The sequence below is a fragment of the Lissotriton vulgaris genome, chromosome 6, assembly GCF_964263255.1.
Source record: "Lissotriton vulgaris chromosome 6, aLisVul1.2, whole genome shotgun sequence".
Taxonomy (NCBI): domain Eukaryota; kingdom Metazoa; phylum Chordata; class Amphibia; order Caudata; family Salamandridae; genus Lissotriton; species Lissotriton vulgaris.
In genome coordinates this window covers 1,154,935,857-1,154,956,014 of record NC_141694.1, presented here as the reverse complement: position 1 = coordinate 1,154,956,014, position 20,158 = coordinate 1,154,935,857, and the positions used below count along the sequence as shown (strand labels likewise).

General features: G+C 49.2%; 1 protein-coding gene across 8 annotated transcripts in view; it reads right to left on the bottom strand.

Annotated features, from left to right (window-relative positions):
* Positions 1 to 20,158, bottom strand: part of MAP4K3 (mitogen-activated protein kinase kinase kinase kinase 3) — a 1,209,829-nt gene that overhangs the window by 225,960 nt on the left and 963,711 nt on the right. The gene's annotated exons all lie outside the window — the stretch shown is intronic.

Here is a 20,158-nt window from a genome sequence, read left to right as displayed (position 1 = left end):
GAGGAAGGTCCAAAGAAGCTTGCAGAGCCACAAAGTAGGCTGTCATTTGGGCCCTAGTCACCTCTGCACCGGGAAACGGGGGGTAGGCGGGTGACAAGTAGGGGCGCATGTCCCGGGGGGAGTCGGTGCCCACCGCGGAGGAAGGACAGGGCCTGGAAGACAAACTGAAGGACCTACCAGCCGGATAGCCACGCCCTAGGGGCCGCGGCGAGAGATGTCGTCGCAGACGAAACCGGCGGCTCCTCGCCTCCCAGGTAGGGGACGGACGCTGAGATGACACCGACCTGGACAAGCGCACCAACAGCAACTTCATCTAGGGCTCCCGCCGTCATTTAGGCTTAAGGTGCTGGCAGGCGTTGCAACTCTCAGAGTCGTGGTGCTCACCCAGGCACCACATGCACATGCACATACAAAAAAAAAGGTGAGGGTCCGTCGCCGACATGGGACGTGCACAGGAGGTACACGTCTTGAAGCCGAAGGGATTCGCACCCTGTTCCACTGAACGCCAAAGCGTAAAAAGAATAGAAGGCCTGAAAAAAGGCCAGGACACAAACCGAATCCGCGCTGCACGCGGAAAAGAGAAAAAACTGACGTAGGCGTGCCGGGGTGGGACTTATGTATCCTCTCCGACGCCATGAACGCAGACCAGAATGTCCTTGAGAACAGAACGGCCAAAGAAGCCATCTCTCCAGACTTGGCCCTCTCTCCTTGATCTAAGCAAGCGTTTGATGAAATAATGAATACAGAGTGACCCACATATGTGTAAATGTTCATTTGTGGATCTGTTTCACCAAACTAGAAAAGCGGAGTAAATGTTTAATATAACAAACCAACACGTAGGGTGTCGGGATGTCTCACTTAATTTTATGTTTGTGTGCTACTGGGCATAAACTCTACCCTGTTACTTGTCCGGTGGTTTCCCTCTTAGGTCCGCTTTAGACTTCCGCCCTCGCTGAGTGAGTGGGTTTTTGAAGCAATACGTAGTTTTGCTCATTAACCAGACACGCGCGATAAGGTCCAAATAGACTGTTTACAAACTGATCTGCGGTTCCCTCTGAGGTCCTCCTTTTAAGTGCGCTTGCGCTGAGCGGTTGAGGCTGGAAGAAGGAAGCAACATGGAGTGTTTCCGGTATGTTTTACTAACAATATACACATACGCAATCAGGCCCCAATAGGCTTCCTGCAACTTGTCCCGCGGCTCCCTTTCAGGCCCCCCTTTGAACCGCACGTGCGTCCACTTTAATAGGACATGTCTGTAGAGCGTTTTCGGCCGCGAGTGGTCCCCTCTGTGGTCAGACGGACAGGTAGGGCGGCGGCAGTCTTTGGCGGCTGTGGCAATCTCAGCACAACTTCTTTGTTTACTCTTTCACTTACATGAGGATGGAACGTATATGGTCTTTTTCTTAAAGCTCTTTTACAGCTTATGTATCGCTAGGCTGTTAGCTTTGGCTACAGGGGCTACAGCTGATATAGCGCCTGACTCCTATCAAAATACCATGTTACTCACTCCTAGACATACAATAAGGGTCTACCTTTATGCCGGTTGGGTGAGTTCCAAATTAATGAATGATGTAATTTTAATATATTAGGACATCAATATAACGATCTGTCAGTGTGTAATCAAGCATCATTGACCCTTGGAGGTTCAGCAATGTACACTATATACTTTTGATCCCAAGAGGTTCAGCAACATATACCTTATACACATAGTTGCCTACCACATTATACTAAGACAACTGTGCAAGCGAGCAGATACTGGTGCATCATGTCACTAGGAGAGTCTGCTCTGCACTGCTATCTTATGTGCTCTCTATAGTACCAAAAGTTTTAGTTTCTTCTTTTCTTGAAACTGGTGGAAAGTGTGGGAGGGATACTATAATAGTCTTCTGCCATTTGTATCCACTTGCAGAGCGGGGCCTCATCACCTGAGCTGTCGCCAGGAGAGGTGAGGTTTATTCCCATGAGAAATTGGGTGAGTTAATGGAAATTCAATTGTTATAAGCATTGACTAAAATGAATGCTTATGTGATTACTGACATATAAAATTAAAATTGTATATACGGCTAATACATGTGAATCTGTAGTTCAGTTTTCCTGTGTAGATTTCTTTAGGAAAGAATCCATTTCTGGAATACCCATTCTACACATCAGAGCTCTATGTATGGTAGGATGTATCGTATTACTTATTTTCTTTCACTTTTTGCAGTAGTGTAGTCTTTGGTCCTGAAGAAAGCCGGTGGTCCATTCTGACCTGTAATGGCTGAAACATGTCGACCTCTCTAGTCAACTGACGGTAGTTATTCTGACAAACTACCCACACGCTGTTTTTAGTTTTGACATTATGATATTCCCATAATAAATTTACCTGTGTTATCATAATAGTCAATTTTAATCTGCACTTATGATTTTTTCTCACATTTAGTAGCACCTCAAAATTAGTTTTTCAGCACCACAGAGCTTACATTCAAGGTTTGTTCCATCACTGGTGGTTTTGTGTTAGGACATCTCACAATTGTACAAGGTGAGATGCCTATCATATGCCAGTTTTACAAATCCCAGATGATGATGTTCTGCCATCTGGTGGGCTGATGGGATTCCTTTCCAGCTCAACACAGGTCTAGCTGCTTCAGATTCTGTTCTTTGGTCGTATTTTACTTTGTTGTTAGACCAGTAGTATCCGTTTTTGTTTTGGCATACTGTGGATGGGGGATAGAATACTACTTGGTCTTTAAGTGCATTTCCCCTTGGACCCCTTATTAATTGTTTATTCTGAGCCTTTGAAAGTGCCCAGAGCAGAGCCCTGCTGGGCCAAAGAAGGGAGGAACAACAGAACTTCAGAAAGAGAGGCAGAAAGGGGATCCACAGCCTTTGCTGTGCACCATGCCACAAATTAGTTCCATCTGCAGGCGTATAACGTCTTAGTGGAGGGACGCCTGGCTGCCAAGATAACATCACAGACTTCGGGAGGAAGGTTGAAAGCTGTCATCTGTCGCCACTCAATCTCCACGCCAGGAGGTGGTGGTTGGCAGGTTCAGGTGGAGGACTGTCCCCTGCTGCTGCGACAGAAGATCCACCCGACGAAGCAGTCGGATTGGAGGATCAATGGCAATGTGTAATAAATTGGGATACCAGACTCTTTGTGCCCAATCCGGAGCCACAAGAATGGCTTAGACCTGGTTGCGCCTCTTCTTCAGCACTCTGGGCAGAAGTGGTTTAGGCGGAAAGGTGTATAGAAAACCGCAACTCCACTTGCGACGAAAAGCGTTGCTGAGAGAGTGCCACCTGGGAAATTCCAACACCCAGAATTGCTGACATTGTGCATTCTCTTTGGTGGCGAATAGATCTAACCAAGGCTCTCTCCACTGTTAAAAGAGACCTTGCACCACCACCGTAGAAGAGGCCATACATGATTCATCATGCACCTGTGGCTAAGCTCGTCCGCCCTGGCGTTCAGCGAACTTGCCAGGTGTTGAACCACCAGGGATATGCCCTGATGTTACAGCCATGTCCAGAGACGGAGAGCCTCTTAACATAGGGCCCACGACCCAACTTGCCTTGCTTGTTGCAGTATCACATGGAAAAGGTGTTGACCGAGAACACTTGCACTACTCTTCCCTGGACAAAGGGACGAAGCACCAGAAGGTTGATGTGGAGCCCGGACTCCATCAGAGACCAGAGGACGCAATCATAAAGGTTCCAATGATATTGTGCCCACTGGAACTTCAGGACCCATTGCAGAGCCCGCACATGCCACCTGGCATGGTTCACCAGCAGGATGCAGAAGGCCATCAGGCCCAGTAGCCTGAGAGTCATCCTGACCCAAACCTGGGATAGAGGCTGAAACCATAGCCCGAATATCCCACTGGTGGTATGGGAGAATAGACCAGAAACTGCGTTGTGTCCAGAACTGCCCTGATGAAGAGGAGCTTCTGAGAGAGAGTCAGGTGTGACTTCGGCACTTTGATGGAGAACCCCAGGAAAATGCAGGAGGTCGGCCCTAGTCTGGAGATTGGAGACGACCGCCTGGGGTGAGCCTGCCTTCAACAGCCAGTCGTTGAAATAGGGGAAGACTGGAACCCCTGATCTGCGCAGATGAGCTGCGACCACCGATATGACTTTCGTGAACACATGATGGGGTAAGGTAAGGTAAGGCAAGGTCGAAGGGAGGCAAGGGAAACTGAAAATGCTTGTGGCCTACCGTGAACCCTAGGTAACGCCTGTGGGCCAGCAGGAAGGGGATGTGAAAATAGGCGTCCTGGAAGTCCAACGCTACCATCCATCCATAAGGGTAGCTTGGACATCCCCAGAAAAGCCAGTCGATCTCAGCCAGGCGGAGCATTGAAGTGCTACAGATGTTGAAATCGTCCTACCTAGTGAGTCAGCGGTGACCAGTCCACAGCAAATAGTAAACTTTGCGGTGTGTCTCCCCTCGGAACTGCACATGAGAGTACAGCCCCAGCCTCCTCTGGGCACTGGAGCAGCACCTGTGCCACTGTATCCCACACAGATTGGGTAGAATGGCCCATCGGACATTCAATGCTTATCGACAGCAGTCCCAAGCTGGAGGAAAAAAACATCTTCACAAGATGGTCCAGCTTTTTGGATTCCCTATCAGGTGCTGCGTTAGGGAATGCGCCTTTGGATGTGGAAGCTTGGATCACCAAGCTCTCAGGGGTGGGGTGTTAGGGGAGGAAAGTGGGGTCGCCCGGGGCCGGGCGGTGACGTCAGGCATTCATTTGATCCACATGAGCCCTTGGGTTGGGCCTGGACAAGGTGCCCAAAAGGATGTCGGTTAGGGCTTCATTAAATGGCAGCAGGGGCTCCGAAGAGCACGCTGCTGGTTGTAGCACCTCTGCCAGTAGGTTAGTCCTGACAGCCACCGTAGGAAGCTCAAGGTTGAGAGCCTCAGCTGCCCTACTCAATACCACTGCATAAGATGCTCCCTCCTCTGGAGCCACGGTAGGAGGAGACAACGTGACAAGGTCTGGTGAGGTATCTAGACCACTGGCTTCCCCCAGTTCCTCTCTCCAGTCCGGTCTGTGACCCAACTGGTGAGTCAAAGGGTCTCCAGACCCCTCCCAGTCCTCCTCACCCTTTGTTTGCCAATCTGGCCTATAAGAACCAGGGTAGAACAGGGGCACAAAAGTACCCGTCTGTGCTGGATCCAGCGTCAGTCAACACCGGTCCGGCTCTGTGTCTACATTGGGGTGGAGGCTGGGGTCGACGCCGGCTGGAAGACAACCGGCTGCGGACACTGTGCCCGTGGAATCGGCACCGGAGGAGGTGTAATCTGGTCGATCGGCACCGATCTGGATCCAACACCTGGATCCAAGGGGACCCTGCACTGCCGGAGCCGCCAGCGTCGAAGGCCCAGGGCCCCCAGCCGAGTCCATGAGCTTACTGGCGGATTAGTGTTAAATGATCCTCCGTCATGTGATCATATCAAGGTGGCATGGAGTGGGGAGGGTAGTCTCGAAGGAGAGGGATTAGCCCCTGCAGAACCCACCTTTCTGGCCGTGATGGATTGCCAGTGAAGGAGGTGATGGGGGGTCCTGCCTACATCTGGCCATTGATGGGCCTGAAATGCCGTACTAGGAACGTTGTACGAGTTCCTTACCTTCGGTAACAATATATTTGGTAGAGACGGTTATAGCCGCAGCTTCCTTAACGTAGAATTATCCCCAGGCTTGAGACTGGATCTGGAAAACTTTTCTGCCACAACATCCCTGCGCGCCAGGGGGACGGCACCACGTGACTCCGCCCTGATGTCGTCCGCGTATGTGACGTCAGCCAGGATACATAAATCCCACCACAGCGCCACTATTTCAGTTTTCTTCGGAGAACTTTTCCGCGCCACAACGCGGAGCCATCACAAACAAAAACTGTGAGAATACTGGAACAGTGTGTGAAAAAACTGTCAGGGTCTCAGGACCTTGCGCCTGCATTGTCCGTGCACTTACAAAGAGCATGCATAGGAAAAATTACTAGTGGCGCTATATTTGGATAGGGACTACAACTCCCATGATCCCCGGCAGGGGAAGTACTTAGGCTGCAATCACACGCTTCCTTGTTGCGTGTAATTTGGATTGTCGTCAGCAGATGCCGGAAGCCGCTGCATGCCGCGGCGTTTCAGAGCAGAGCCTGGGGAAGAAGCCGGTGTTCGTACCAGCGTTTGAAACAGATCCAGGTAGGATCTGTCCTTTGGGACTCCGTGTTCGCGGGCGGTAGCGTCTTGCTCCGCCGCGCGTGTTTTTGTTGTCAAAGTAAAGAGCGGAACGCGGTGGTATTCCCGCCACGCGTTACCGTTCTAAAAAGCCTCCCCCGAGTGTAGCTAACTACGGAGGAGAACTTGTTCAAAGAGAAACTCGTTTGCGCACTGTCGTTCCAGCTGAGTGGAAATCTTGTTGGGGTATTGTTATGAGCGGGGCGCTGTGGTGGTCGAAACTACGCGTCACCGTCTTGAGCTCAAAGGGTGCATGCATAGCGGAGCTATTGAGGAAGAACGTTAATATAAGAAACCATTGACTCAGTTGGTTATGCACTATACAAACCCTGGTGGAAAGGGTCATATGAATATAAGTTCTTTTGAGTTCTAGTGCAGAGCGGAGTGTTGTGGTTCTTGCTTCCCACACACTGCCGTTTCTGACAGAAGAGGAATCATTCCTTGCTTTGTCCTTGAGAATCACTTTTGCTTTGTCTTCTACAGTAGAGTGCTGCTTATCATTCTGTATCCAGTTATAACGTCTCTCGCCTGTTGTCCTGGTATGCCACTTACATGGATGGATGAGTTGTTGAGTGTTTAGGTATATTGGGAGGTGTGTTGTGCCTGACGTGTTTTTTGTGTTCAATAGGCCAGACAGGTGCCAGAAGGCGATAGAAGAGACGTATGATCACAAAAGCAGTGGACTGTTTATCTCAAGGTATACTGAGTTCATTCAGCGAGATATAATGAGTGTAGTCATGTGTTAATGAAAGTATATCTAAGTGGTTTGTTTTTGTCGTTACAGGTAATCCCTTCCCAGCTGACCCTTCCCTTTCCCTTCCTGGTTCTATTTATCCCTCACCTAATGGCTCAACCCCTCTGTGCTTTACTACCAGAGGCGTTGTGACGTTTGGAGGTGGAACATTGTAAGCATTGATCGTATTCTGTGGAGCAATTCTGGACAGAATTACACGCCCACGAAATACTGCTTCACCCGATCCGATCGTGTTTACAATGGCTTCGCTTGATGATGTTTTACAGGCCTTGTTGTTGGTCCAACAGGAATTGGCTGCCACTAAAACTGAAGCCGCTGCTTTAAGAGATAAGGTGGATAGGTTAAGAAGAAATCCCTTCGATGCGTCCACTTCACAGGTTCAGGTTACCGTCCCACCACCCATTCCTTTGGCTAGTCCTGAGAGGTACTCAGGAGATCCAAATAAAACTCAGGTCTTTTTGACCCAGATCATGTTGCATTTCTCTTGCAAACCGGCCTCGTTTCCAAACCATCACTCCAGGGTTGCTTTTGCCATATCTTATTTGATCGGGGACGCAGCCAATTGGGCGGTGCCCCTGGTACGGAATAACAATGCTATATTGTCTGATTGGTCTGCGTTCCGTGCGGAGTTCGAAAGGGTGTTCGACAGACGCGCTACTACGTTTAGTGCGGACAGAGAGCTGCTCACCCTTAGACAGGGTAGGAGGGATCTGGTGTCATATTTGACAGACTTTAACAGGTTAGTGGCAGAGACGTCTTGGCCAGAGGAAAAGAGAATGTCGCTTTTTTACCAAGGATTAAGAGATGGGTTAAAGGATGTCATTGCCCAGATAGACCCTCAACCTGTTACATGCACAGATATGAATAATCTTACCCTGCGGTTGGATGGTAGGTTAAGGGAGAGAGGTGGTGAAAGAAGAAGGTGGGACAGGGTGTCTTTTGGGTCTGAGGCTAATCCTCGGAAGGCATTGTCTTCTTCTGAGGCTAGCGCAGAACCCATGGAGATAGGAGCAGTACGAGCCCCGTTGTCTAAAGTAGAAAAGGAGAACCGTAGAGCATTGGGGGTTGTGCTTATACTGTGGAAAAAAGGGGCATTTTGTAAAAGAGTGCCCTACCAAACCAAAAACCTCGGGAGCATGGAACAGGAGTAAAAGGATAGCCGTTTCGGTTGTGAGTGCATCCGAAACAGAGGCTGAGAAATCCTTGGAACCATCCAAGGCATCCCAGCCATTAAAGATACCTTCTCTGACTGTTCTGGCACTACAGAACTCGGAGACACACATCGTTCTCCCCATGATTCTAGAGAACCAGTTACAGATACATCAAGTCAAAGTCATGATTGATTCAGGAGCCACAGGAAACTTCATCGATAGTGGTTTAGTATCCACACTGGCTTTAGACAGAGTAACTAGAGAAACCCCGGAGGAGGTCCTTGCAGTAGATGGGAAACCTTTGATATCCGGACTCATAACGGAACGGACAGACGTGGTGGTGTTGTCCTTCAAGGGAAAAGAGGGATTGCATAGTGAGGAACTAACACTCAATATAATAGAGGCACCACAGTACGAGGTCATTTTGGGTATGCATTGGCAAAGCTACCACAACCCGATGATAAATTGGAAAACCAAAGAGGTCCGGTTTTTGTCAGAGGAATGCAAAGGGCATCTGAGCACTGATAAGACATCACAGGCCGCCGCCTTACTTCTCCCAGTAGTGGTGGCTACTGCAGCGGAAAAAAATTTGATACTCCCCTCTGAATATAGGCGTTTCCTGGATGTTTTTAGTGAAACGCAAGCCGAACAACTGCCCCCACATCGGATCTATGATTGTCGCATAGATCTAGTGGAGGGGGCCTCATTGCCTTCCTGTCATGTGTATGCACTCTCTGTATCTGAGACAGCGCATTTAAAAGAATACCTGGATCATTATGTTGATATCGGGTTTATCAGACCCTCCAGATCCCCCGCAGCCTCTCCTCTGTTTTTCATTAAAAAAGCCAACGGAGACTTGAGAGCCTGTGTAGACTACAGAGTGCTAAACAAAAACACGGTAAGGAATAAATACCCGTTACCCCTCATTTCAGTCTTACTGGATCAAGTAAGGGATGCCCAAATCTACACACGTCTGGACCTGACGGGGGCGTACCATTTGGTGCGTGTTAGAGAGGGGGACGAGTGGAAGACTGCCTTCAAGACTCGTTATGGATTGTATGAATATACGGTTATGCCGTTTGGGTTGTGTAACGCCCCAGCGGCATTCCAGTATTTCCTTAACGATGTCTTGAAGGAGTTTGTGGATGTATGTGCGGTCGTCTACATAGACGACATACTCATTTACTCAGACAGGACAGAGATACACATGCACCATGTGTCTCAGGTACTACAGAGGCTGGGTGAGAACAAGCTGTTTTGTAAGTTGAGCAAATGCGAATTCAGCGTGACTGAAGTGGAATTCCTGGGAGTGATATTGAGCCCCTCTGGACTGCAGATGTCAGAGAGAAAGATTCAGGCAGTCCAGGATTGGCCGGTTCCATCCAGCGTAAAAGATGTCCAGAGCTTCCTGGGATTCGCGAACTATTATCGCAGGTTTATAGCTCAGTTCTCACAGGTAGCGTCTCCCCTGTCTAAACTACTCAGAAAAGGGGTGTCTTTCCGATGGTCTAACGAAGCCGAAAGAGCCTTTGTGTACCTGAAGCAGGCTTTTACCACTGCCCCGATCCTGGCCCATCCCAAACCTGAACATCCATTCATAGTGGAGGCAGATGCATCAGATGTAGCGATAGGGGCCATCCTATCACAGAGGAATCAAACCACAGGGCAGCTGCACCCGGTGGCCTACATGTCCAAGAAATTGAGTATGGCTGAAACGAATTATACTATAGCCGAGAAAGAGCTGCTAGCAATCAAGAAAGCATTTCAGGAATGGCGTCAAACATCTCTGGGGGGCTGCATTCCCAGTCACTGTGTTCTCAGATCATAGGAACCTTCAATATATGAAAACCGCCCGGAACCTCACACAAAGACAGATGACGTGGATGCTATTCTTTTCGGAATACGATTTCATCATCACCTACAGACCAGGGGTAGAGAACAGAAAAGCCGATACCCTATCCAGGCTGGACCAAGCTGACATTCTCCCGGGTGTTAAGGACCTGGAGTCGATTATAGATCCAGGGAAGGTGATTTGTGTTGTTCATGCCAACTCCTTTTTGGATTTGGTCCACCAAGCAAAGTCTCCGGATGCATGGGTGAGGTGGGCTACGCTAGAAAGCGGTCGCAGTTTAAAACAAGGACTGCCTATGCAGAATGGCAAATTGTACCTACCCAACACTGATCTGAGGAAAAAGGCGTTCGAGTGGTGTCATAACACTTTGCTGGCAGGTCACTCGGGGGTGAACAAAACAACACAGTTGCTACAACGTCATTTCTGGTGGGAGACCGTCAAGGGTGATGTAGGCACATGGGTTGGAGCATGCGAGGAGTGCGACCGTGCCAAGAACGAGACAGGAAAAAAGAAAGGGCTGTTGATGCCTCTGCCCACGCCTAAAAGGCCTTGGCAAACCATCAGTCTTGATTTCATCACAGGGCTTCCTCCGGATCAAGGTAAAACAGCAATCCTGGTGGTGATAGACTATCTCACTAAAATGGGACACTTCATTCCGTGCACGAACCTCCCCACCGCTAGTCAGACAGCACAGCTGTTGTTGAGCAACATCATCCGTTTGCACGGGGTACCCGAAGTCATAATCTCAGATAGGGGTCCGCAATTCATCGCCAGGTTCTGGAAGGCTTGGTGCCAGGCCATGCAGATCCAGTCTTCACTTTCCACTAGTTTCCACCCCCAGACAGACGGGCAGACGGAAAGGCTCAACCAAACCCTGAAGAAATACCTGAGATGCTATACGGCCGAAGCTCAAGACTCGTGGGTATCCCTGTTGTGGATGGCCGAGGTGGCGTACAACAATGCCTGGCACAGTTCGCTGGGGGTATCTCCTTTTTGCGCCACGTATGGTTTTGACGCCCGAATACTACCTATCAACAATCCAGAGGGGGTAGCTGATCAACCTGCAGTGTTGGGACAGATACGAAACATACAGGCAGTACACAAAAAGATCTGGGCTCATTTACAGAAGGCTAAGATCGAGTATAAGAAGAACGAGGACAAACACCGGAGGGCAGGACCTTCCTACGAGATTGGGGATAAGGTGTGGCTGTCCACTAAGAACATCCGGTTCAAATTGCGCAGCATCTTTTACCCCAGATACATTGGTCCCTACGTTATCTTGAAACAAATCAATCCTGTGGCCTACAAGCTGAAGTTGCCAGGAACCTTGAGGATACATCCTGTGTTCCATTGTAATCTGTTGAAACCTGCCCTTGGTGCCAGAAGGCGTGCCCCTCCACCTGTGTTATGTGATGGTGGTTATGAATACGTGGTGCGGAGTATCAAAGATTCCAAGTACAGGAGGGGGGTTCTGTGGTACCTGGTTTCCTGGAAAGGATATTCGGCGGAGGATGACTCTTGGGAGCCTGTGCAGAATCTCCGTGCCCCTGATGCCATCCGTTCCTTCCATCGTAGGTTCCCACAGAAACCTGGCGCTAGGAGGGAGGACATACTGTCAGGGTCTCAGGACCTTGCGCCTGCATTGTCCGTGCACTTACAAAGAGCATGCATAGGAAAAATTACTAGTGACGCTATATTTGGATAGGGACTACAACTCCCATGATCCCCGGCAGGGGAAGTACTTAGGCTGCAATCACACGCTTCCTTGTTGCGTGTAATTCGTATTGTCGTCAGCAGATGCCGGAAGCCGCTGCATGCCGCGGCGTTTCAGAGCAGAGCCTGGAGGAAGAAGCCGGTGTTCGTACCAGCGTTTGAAACAGATCCAGGTAGGATCTGTCCTTTGGGACTCCGTGTCCGCGGGCGGTAGCGTCTTGCTCCGCCGCGCGTGTTTTTGTTGTCAAAGTAAAGAGCGGAACGCGGTGGTATTCCCGCCACGCGTTACCGTTCTAAAAAGCCTCCCCCGAGTGTAGCTAACTACGGAGGAGAACTTGTTCAAAGAGAAACTCGTTTGCGCACTGTCGTTCCAGCTGAGTGGAAATCTTTTTGGGGTATTGTTATGAGCTGGGCGCTGTGGTGGTCGAAACTACGCGTCACCGTCTTGAGCTCAAAGGGTGCATGCACAGCGGAGCTATTGAGGAAGAACGTTAATATAAGAAACCATTGACTCAGTTGGTTATGCACTATACAAACCCTGGTGGAAAGGGTCATATGAATATAAGTTCTTTTGAGTTCTAGTGCAGAGCGGAGTGTTGTGGTTCTTGCTTCCCACACACCGCCGTTTCTGACAGAAGAGGAATCATTCTTTGCTTTGTCCTTGAGAATCACTTTTGCTTTGTCTTCTACAGTAGAGTGCTGCTTATCATTCTGTATCCAGTTATAACATCTCTCGCCTGTTGTCCTGGTATGCCACTTACATGGATGGATGAGTTGTTGAGTGTTTAGGTATATTGGGAGGTGTGTTGTGCCTGACGTGTTTTTTGTGTTCAATAGGCCAGACAGGTGCCAGAAGGCGATAGAAGAGACGTATGATCACAAAAGCAGTGGACTGTTTATCTCAAGGTATACTGAGTTCATTCAGCGAGATATAATGAGTGTAGCCATGTGTTAATGAAAGTATATCTAAGTGGTTTGTTTTTGTCGTTACAGGTAATCCCTTCCCAGCTGACCCTTCCCTTTCCCTTCCTGGTTCTATTTATCCCTCCCCTAATGGCTCAACCCCTCTGTGCTTTACTACCAGAGGCGTTGTGACGTTTGGAGGTGGAACATTGTAAGCATCGATCGTATTCTGTGGAGCAATTCTGGACAAAAACAGCTAAACAGAAAGGGAAGAAATGAATGGTGAGCAGCATCACCCAGAACAGTGCCAGGCACTATGACACCAAAAGACATGGAATGAAAGGACAGAGCACAGCTACTGTGAGCAAGCCTGCAACAAACACAATAGCAACCACCCCTACAGGGGCAGAGACATGTGAAAAATTGCACAGCAGACGAAGAAGTCTGCAACCCCCTTTACCCAGAACAGAGAAGGGTACCAAGGCCAGAAGGGAAGAGGAAGGACAATTCATCCTCAGACAACCCCAACAGGGAGAGACAGCTTCTGAAAAGAATTATGGGTTGACACCCCACCAAGGGACCCCAACCCCAAGGACTACAAAAGAGTCAGAAGTGTAAGCCACGAAAAGAAGAAGGGCACAATCAACCTCCCGCTAGAGACCAGGGTGTAGAGGCGCAGAAGCACCCATGACACCATCAAGCAATCAACAGAAACGAATGGAGCAAACCACAAGACGAGCATACCCCTAGGGAGGGAATAGAAAAGGCACGAGCATCCCCCTAGGGAGGGAGTAGAAAAGGCACTCGTAGAGGACAACCACCCGGAGGTAGACGAGTGCTGAAGACCAAAGAAGAGTCCTCGCAGAACAGGGAGGAAGGGCGGGTCGTGTAGGAATCTGCGGCTAGAATCGTCTCTCCCAGATAAATCGTTACCGAAGGTAAGTAACTCTTACATCTGATAGAGACCACTAGCGGTAGATTCCTTAACGTGGAATAGATACCCTAGACGTACCCAAAGGGAAGGAGGGTCTGTGAGAGGCCCTCTCCAGCCTGAACTTAACACAGGGCCCCAACAGGGGATGAGTCAAACGTACAGGGAGAATAGCCCTGTCCCCCCAGGGAAAAGAGTACCTTGCCATTTAGAAAACCACTGGCCCCAGGGGGATGCGTGAAGACGACAAAGAGGTGACCCCGCACTCACCCAGCAGTAGGAAACAAGTAAAAGTCGAAAGGAGGCCAGAGAACCCCAAGCCCAGTCAAGGTACCAAGGATCTCCACCAGATGTCCCAGAGGTACAGGCAATGCAGAGGAGTACCGAGGTAGAAGAGCTACCCAGAGAATCCAAAGAGAAGAGGTAGAACGAAGGCAAAGCTCCCCACCGGGAAACAGACCCAGTGAAGAAAGTAGCCGAGCCTATCACAGCTGGAAGTCAACAGACACGACAGAACAGCGCCTCAGCAATAAGGCAGGCGGAAGAAGAACATAATCTCACAAGGCTCCGCAGAACAAGAAGCAGGAGCTCCAAGGCCCCCGGCCACGGAACAGAAGAGCAGGCGGACGCAGCCAGCCGCTGATAAACACCATGAAACTAAACGCCCAGACCACATCGGGCTCAAAACAAGTGGGACGGACCAAACCGTCAACATAGGAAACTATCCCCCCAGGAACACCAAACAGAGGATCAGACCAAACGGCGGCCAAGGGCAAAAACACTGCAGCACAATGCCGTAGATGGCCAAGCCATGCCCAGGTGAAGAGGGACCGCACTAGTCAAATATAACAACACCAGGAAAGGCGAGGAACCCGCAAGGGGGAAGTCTAAACCCTCCTAGCAGAAGCCAGGGCTATACAATAGCTACAAGTACCCCAAATAGGGTAGGACACATCCCAAAGAAGTCATGGGAACCACTCTTAGGTAAGAAAATCCAGCATCAAAGGACAAAATCAAAAACCTGTGGCAGAAACCACAGAAGGCTTAGAAATCAGCCAAAAAACACATCCTCACCCAAAAAGGGGCTGAACCAGCAGCCAACTGAAGGGGGGTGGACAGGGCAACCAAAGGACCCCGAAGGTACAGCAAACCTCACAGAAAGTGTAACAGCCACTCCAAACACCGAATACCAGGAGCAAGTGGGATAACACCTCCCACAAAGTCCTGGAGGATCAACAAAACTGCCTACTGAGGAGGAGGAGGAGGAGGAGGAGGAGGAGGAGGAGGAGGAGGAGGATGGAGCCCCACAAGAAGACGCTGAATGGCGGAGTCTGCATGAATGTTAAACAGGAGGACTCCATCAAAGGGTTGGTCAACCAGACGCTCTCCAATATTTTCAGGAAAAAGAGCATCAAGGAGCAAAGCATGGCGTCGGAGAGCCACAGAAGTGGCCATAACATGGCTGAGAGCATCAGCAACATCCAAAGCCTCACGAAGAACAAACGCGGGAAACTCCCTACCATCCAACACATGGCCCCGAAGATCAGCACGTGTTGGGAGAGGAAATGGGGTTGGCCTGGCGGTGGGGTCCTGCAATCATCCTACCCACAGGAGCCCGTGTGCTGAGCTTTGACCAAGTGCCCAGAAGGAAGTCTGTGAGGGTCTCATTAAACAGCAGCAGGGGCTACGAAGAGGCCGCTGCTGGTTGAAGCACCTCAGTGAGGAGGTTAGTCCTGACCGCCAATGTAGGAAGCTCAAAGTTTAAGGCCTAAGCCGCCCCATGAAACACCACAGCCATGGTATGGGGAGAAAGCTGGTACAGACGTCGGTCGACGCTGGTCCTGCTCCGAGTCCATGTCGAGGGGGTCCAATGTTAGTTGGGGACACAACCGGTGTAGGAGGGGGCGGAGGTGTCACCAATGGATTGCGCAGCGGAGGTGTCGTAAGGTCGACATCGAAGGTCTAGAACCCCCAGCCAAGTCCGCAGGGCCCGAAGGCACGCCGGCAGAGTCGGGCTGCCCAAAGAAGAAGTGGCAGGGTTTCGTAAATACTGCGAAGTTGGGCAAGGGTGCCCCAGATCCCAGGAAGGCAGGCAGACTCAGAGTCGACTCAACAGGTTCCGCGGGTGGAGCCGGACAACTACCTTCTGGATCCCGCGTTGCGTCGGCCGAAAGACGGGGAGAACGAGAAGAGCAACTGTGCTTCTTCGCCTTCTTTTTGTGCTTCGACTTACCCGAAGACTTCGACGAGGAGTGGTAGTGATGGCTCCACGATCGGTCCCGCGTCCTCCCTCTCGGCCAGGACCTCGAGCTGAGCAGAGCCGACTGTCGGGCCACCAGAAGCTTTCGAGACCGCTCCCACAAAGACTTCAAGCCATGACCTGGCAGTCGGAGCAAGACTTTGAGTCGTGGTCGCGCTCCAGGCACCAGAGGCACACGAGATGTGGGTAAGTCAACGACATCAACTTGTGGCAGGAGCTGTATAGGCTTGAAGCTGGTTCGCCGATGTGACATCCCTGTGCACTAGGAGTCGAACAACTCGAAAAGATGTCGACAAATGTCAAAAAAAGACAGTCAAAAAGTGACTAGAGGTACCTCTCTCTCCGGATCTGTGCTGGCTGGTACGGAAAAAGAAAGAACTGCCGTCAACAAGCAGGGGTGGCGTCTAAATAGATAGCGTGACATCATTCCGGTGATCACGACGCCAAAGACGAAAGCGGAGTTGACCAACGCCACCTACCGACGCGCAGGGGTACTGCTAAAAAAAAAAATCCCAGATCAGGTCTGGCGCCTGGGGGTACTTCTAAGGTAAGGAACCCATAACTAATAGTCTCTTTCGAATAGAAACTTTTAGTCACAAATTCCTTACGTTAGAATAGATATCCAAGCAATATCTCCCTGGAGGTGGGCCTACAAATGAATTAGACCAAAAACTCCTGTAGGACTGAACGGGCAAAGTGCCCATCATGACTGCCCTGACCGTCCAACAATAGTGCTTGGTGAACGTGTATAAAGACACCCACGTTGCTACCTGACAGATGTCCACAATAGGGATTGTGCAAGCTAACACAGTGGAGGCAGCCTCGGCCCAGGTGGAGTGGGCACGTACACCCTCAGGGGGGTAGCTTTTGCCAATACATAGCAGATTTTAATACAAAGCCCTACTGATCATGAGATGGTCCATTTCGCAACAGCCTTTCCTTTCTTACCCCAACATACCCGCCAAACAGTTGATCGTCTTACCAGAACTCTCTAGTACGATAATGCTCTCTGTGGGTCCAGACCATGGAGTCTCTCAACTTCTTTAGAAGGGTGAGGTGGGGCAAATAAAGTAGGTATGGTGATACATTGGACTACATGTAAAAGAGTCACCACCTTCGGAAGGAATAAGGCACATGTTCTCAGAATCAGTTGAACAAGTTACTTACCTTCGGTAACAATATTTCCGTAAGAAACATAGGTTAGTTATAGATTCCTTACCTTAGAATTACCCCAGGCGTCAGACTGGATCCAGAAACTTTTTCGTCAGCAGTACCCATGAGCTTCGTGGTCGCCAGGATGACGTTGTGGTATCTACATAGACGCCGCAGCAGAAAGTAGTGGGAATAGCAATTGCGACCTACTTCGGGGCCAGGAACGCGCTTGATGGCTCCCTTGGCGACACCACCCCGCATTTGGAAGGAATTGGACTCTCAAAGGCCAGTGACAGGGTCAGCTGCACGGTCCAGCCTGCACGACTCAGTAAGTGTTCAGAATAAAATGTCCCTCAGATCTTTGTGGTAAACATGAATACGTTACTTACTTCGGTAACGCCTTATCTGGTAGAGACAACATCTAGCCGCAGATTCCTTACCTTTGAATTATCCCCAGGCACCAGATTGGATGAGGACATTTTTCTACAACTGCCATGGAAACAGTGTGCCAAAAAAATAATCTTCTTTTTGAAACATTTATAATTATATATTACCTACTGGCGGTTGCCAGTAGGTAGTTATAGTTAGGACCTAGTTACCATAGGAAAACCGCAACATTCTATTACCAATAACTTTGGCGCCGATTGATGAATCTTCGCGAAATTTTCAAAACTTATGACCAGCTCTGGTCCGCTCCTATTGCACAAGTTACTTACCTTCGGTAATGATATATCCGTAAGAACCATTAGTTAGTGTTAGATTCCTTACCTTAGAATATCCCCAGGCATCAGACTGGATCCGGAAAGTTTTCGTCAGCAGTAACCCTGCGCATCGGTAGGCGTTGTCTGCGGCTCCGCGTCTGTCGGCGGCGTCGAGATCGCCGGGATGACGACAGTTCTGTAGACATCTTTCCGTGCCAGGAACGCAGAGCCATGCTAGAAACCAACAAAGGTGCCCTGAAACTAGGGCCCTGAAAGGGAGATACCTTAACCCTAGACATCGGTTCGCAGAACGGGGAGGATGGGTGGGGCGGTAAGGAATCTAACACGAACTAATGTTTCTTACAGATATATTGTTACCGAAGGTAAGTAACTTGTGCATCTGAAAGAAAGACGTTAGTGTTAGATTCCATACCTTAGAATAGATACCCCAGCAATACCAACCCCGGTGGTGAGTCTGCGAACCAAGATCTCACCAGGAAGTCCTGGAGAACGGAACGGCCGAAAGAGCCATCTCTCCGGGCTTGGCTGTCCAGGCAGTAGTGCTTGCAAACGTGTGCAGCGAGGCCCACGTAGCTGCCTGACAGATGTCCTGCAAGGGGACTCCCTGACCCAGTGTAGTAGTAGCCGTCGTGGCCCGAGTGGAATGGGGGCGCAGCCCCACAGGAGGCTCCTTTTTAGCCAAGGAATAACAGACCTTGATGCATAAAACGACCCACCGAGAGATGGTCTGCTTGTGCACCGCCCGTCCCTTCTTAGCGCCCACATAACCAACAAAGAGAAGGTCGTCCACTCGGAACTGTCGTATGCGGTCTAGGTAAAAAAAGAGCACACAGTTTGGGTCCAGACAGTGGAGCCTCTCTTCCTCTTTTGAGGGATGCGGAGGCGGAAAGAAGGTGGGCAAGGTGGTGGACTGCCCGATGTGAGAGTCCTCAGAACAACTTTGTCTGGATGGACAGAGATTGACCGAGGTATGTGCTCAATCCGGATCTGCGCTTTCGGCACGGAAAAAGAAAGAACTGACGCCGGCGCATATGGGTGGTGCCTAAGTACTCTCCGTGACATCATTTAGGCACCTACGATGCCAGTGACAGACGCAGAGCCGCAGGATGCCACCTACTGGGGCGCAGAGGTACTGCTAAGCAAAAAAACGTTCTGGATCCAGTCTGACGCCTGGGGATATTCTAAGGTAAGGAATCTATCACTAACGTGTCTCTTTCAGTTAGTTATACACACACACCACCACACTTACTTCTACAGAAACTTACACATACTTACTCTCTTAAGCAATCGCTTATAGAAACACATACTAATTGTTGGACCCGGCCCTTTAGGCAGGTTCACCCCAAGACTTTTTGCTTTTTCCTAGCCTGTTTCTGGAACCTGGTGGTGGTGATTTTAGGCCTCACTAATTTATACAGGACCTCTTCCAATTTCTCACTCTCACATATACTCACTTATATACACCAATACTCACATATACTAGTTTAAAACATATCTAGTTACTCATAAACACACTATTGAGACAGTCATTCACTCACCAACACACCATACACACACTCATCCACCCTTACAGTCCTGCACACATGCTGTCTTCAACACATACAAACAGTGAGTCACTCATTCATACATCTATGCACTAAGTAATACCCCCATCGAACCATATAGACACTCAGACACTCATACTGATACTCAAAAAACCAACTAATAACCTATATAGACACTCATGTAGCTACTCACCAATCCATGCGGCCACTTATACACAAAGTGGGAGACTGGTACAGATATTTACATATTTAAACATTATTCACTAACCCATGTATTCACTAAGATACACTTATTCAGTCAGTTATACAATCAATTCTACAAAACAAATCATCCATTTAGACACTTATATACCTATTTATTCTTCCATCGACCTTGAGATATACATATATAATTTTCAGCATCACACACATTCACTGGATGATGTCATCAGTGATGTCATGTGTGATGTCACTGACCATGTCATGAGTGATTTAATATGTGACGTCATCAGCAGTGCACTGCGGGTGCGAGAGTTATAGTTAGCTGAACTAACTATAACTGAGGGATTTATATGGGTTTGTACGAGTGAAATGTCCAAGTAACTATAATGCCCCTGAATATATGGTTTTTCCAGAGTGTGTGTGTGTCTGTGTGTGTGGGTGTGTGTGTGCGTGTATGTGTATATATATATATATATATATATATATATATATATATATACATATATATATATATACATATACTCTAATTATTTTATTAGGTTTTTGTTTTGTTCTACCAATGAAAGGCATGAGAGTGCATAGAAAGGATCTGGAAAGAAAAGGAAAATCAGTTCGCAGAGCAGGGAGGATGGGAAGGTCGGTAAGGAATATGCAGCTGGATCTTATCTTCTCAAGATAAGGCCATACCGAAGGTAAGTCATTCATTTATCTGATAGAGACGTCTAGCCTTTGAATGATATACCCAAGTGTTA